This window comes from Struthio camelus, unplaced genomic scaffold (assembly GCF_040807025.1).
Source record: "Struthio camelus isolate bStrCam1 unplaced genomic scaffold, bStrCam1.hap1 HAP1_SCAFFOLD_92, whole genome shotgun sequence".
Classification (NCBI taxonomy): domain Eukaryota; kingdom Metazoa; phylum Chordata; class Aves; order Struthioniformes; family Struthionidae; genus Struthio; species Struthio camelus.
The window spans coordinates 147,501-150,000 of NW_027182709.1; the positions used below are offsets into that span (position 1 = coordinate 147,501).

At 77.8% G+C, this 2,500-nt stretch overlaps 1 non-coding gene across 1 annotated transcript; it reads left to right on the forward strand.

The window, feature by feature from the left end:
- Positions 1-2,218: 2,218 nt before the first annotated feature.
- LOC138065273 (5.8S ribosomal RNA) lies at positions 2,219-2,371 on the forward strand. The gene has a single exon (XR_011138342.1). It is a non-coding gene; the product is annotated as a 5.8S ribosomal RNA (ribosomal RNA).
- Positions 2,372-2,500: the final 129 nt, after the last annotated feature.

The following is a 2,500-nucleotide window of genomic DNA, read 5'->3' on the forward strand; positions in this document are numbered from 1 at the left end:
CCGCCGGTGCCCGTCTCCGAGCGCCGCCCCCGCCCCTTCGCCCGACGGTGATCCGCCGCCGCCGGGGCAGGGGAGGGTCCGGCCCGGGGGAGGGCCCGGCAGAGCGGGCGGCAGTGCGTGGGAGGGTCGGCGGGGCTTGCTCCCCCGGTGCCCGCGGGAGGAAGCGGCGGGTGGAGACGCGAGCGAGATCGCATTCCGGGTTGGGACGGGTCCCACGGGTCCCCACTCCTAAGCTGTGGGGGGCGGACCCGGGGCGGGCTGCGGCGGAGCAGCCCGTCTAGCAGAGGCGGTGCGGACAGGCGTTCCGGGACGGCGCGCGGGGCGGGCGCCGCGCCGCGGCGGACCCCAAGCGGGGGCGTCGCGCGAGGCCACGCGAGGCGACGTGTCGTGCCCGAGCGGGCGGCCCAAACCACGGCTCTCCTCCCGGGCGCAGCTGCCACCCGGCGCCGGGTTACTGAGGGAAACCCCGGGCCCCGGGAGGAGGACGAGGTCGTGGCGGTGGGTGTCGGGCGCACCCCGCGGGTGGACGCTCCGCCGAGGGGCGCTGGAGCCGGCTGGCGGGTGCCGGGTTCCCCTCCGCGCCCCGCCTCGTCGCTGCCGCTGAGGCTGCCGCCGTCGCCGCGAGGCGGCGGTGGCCCGGCGGCGGGCGGCGGCGGGGGAGGCACCCCCGCGGGGATTTCAGGTCGTTTCCCTCACCCCAGGGCCAGGTACCTAGCGTCCGCGCTTCTCCTGCCTCCCCTCGGTGACCCACCCGTGTGGTCCCGTGTGCCAGCGTGCTCCTCCCGGGCGCTGCGCTGCGCGTGCCGCACCGGCCGTGCCCTGCCGGCCTTCCACGCTTCCTCCTCCCCTCCCTTCCCCCCCCCCCCACACCGCTCCAGCCGCCCCACGCCGTGCCGTGTGGGGGCCGCGCTGCGAGTCGGCCGGGCCGGGGGCGGCGGGGGGCGGCGGGGGGGGGGGGCGCGCTGGGAGGAAGGAGGAGGGCCTCCGGCCACCGCGGCCGCCGGTAGCGGCCCCCCCGGGTAGGGATGGCCATGGGCCCCGGGCTCCGGGCCCGAGGGTTCTCGGTCGGAGAGCCGGGCGGGGGTTTAAAGACTCGGGCGGCCCGATGCGACCCGGGGGGCAGCCGGGCGTGCTGCCGGAGGGGCCGGGGGGTCGGCGCGCGCGGGCGCCGCACCCCCCCATGCCCGCCGGCGCGGCCCGTGCATGCCCCGCGGGCAGCCGGGACGGAGAGGGGTACCCTGCCCCCTCTCTCCGCGGTCTGGTCTCGGCGGAGAGACGCCGCGCGGTCGGCTTGCGCCGGCCTGCCTCGAACGTGCGACCCCGGCGCGAGCGCGTGCTCGCCGCCGGGACGGCGAGCCCCCACCGCGGGTGGTGCGGACGCCGAGCCCCAGCGCATCCCTTCTCCTCCCTGGCCGGTGCTCTCAGTCTCCCGCCGTGGCCGTCGGCGGCACCCTTCCTTCCCTCCCCCCCCGCCCTGCCCCGGCACTCCGCCATCCGGCGCGCCTGCCTCGCTCTGCCCGACCCGGCTTCGCTGGGCGGCAGGCGGGCGGCGGGCGGGCGGGCGGGGGCGGCCCCTCCCGGTCTCCGCGTGGAGGCGGGGAGAGCGGGCGCCGTTCCCCGTCCGTCCCGCCTCGCCCGTCTGCCTGCCGCCAGGCGTCTGCCCGCGGAAGGGACGGGCGAGTGCGTGGCGTCGCTCGGGAGGCTGCGTGTGTGCAGGCGGGTGTTGGGTGCCGTCTCCGGGGCGGCGGAGCTGGAGGCCGGTGAGGCGAGCGAAGGAGCTCGGAAGCGTGCGGCTGGCGGGTCGCGGGCGCGCGGGCAGCGGGTGGCGCCGCTCCCAGCGGCGGCCGGGCTCCGACGCCGGGGCTCCGCGGGGACCCACACCCCGGTCCCTGAGGCAGGTGGCGCGGCTGGCGCGCCGCTCCCTGCTGGGCCAGGCCGAGCCGGGCGCCTGGGCCGGACTCGAAGCGAGAAAGGGGTTGTCCCAGGTCGGGAGCGAGGGCTCCCCGCCCCTCTCGTTCGGGTCTGTTCTCCCCCCCCCCCCCCCTTTTTTTTTCCCTCTGTGCTTGTACGGTCAGTGAGGCGTGCCCTCTCTCTCCGCTGTCCCTTGCTCAGCAGCCGGCGTCGGCGTGAGGAGGGAGGCAGAGCGGATGGGGGCCCTCAGGGGGCTGCGAAAGCTGCCCGGTCCCCCCGCGCGCGCGGTGGGGACCGAAACCGAGACAACTCTTAGCGGTGGATCACTCGGCTCGTGCGTCGATGAAGAACGCAGCTAGCTGCGAGAATTAATGTGAATTGCAGGACACATTGATCATCGACACTTCGAACGCACTTGCGGCCCCGGGTTCCTCCCGGGGCTACGCCTGTCTGAGCGTCGCTTGACGGTCAATCGTCACCCCCATTGCCGCGTTGGCGCAGCGGTGTGCCGCCCCTCGGGGGGGGGCCGGGGGGGGCGGCGGCGGCGGCGAGTCGGTGGGGGGGCGGCGGCGGCGGTGAGTCGGCGGCG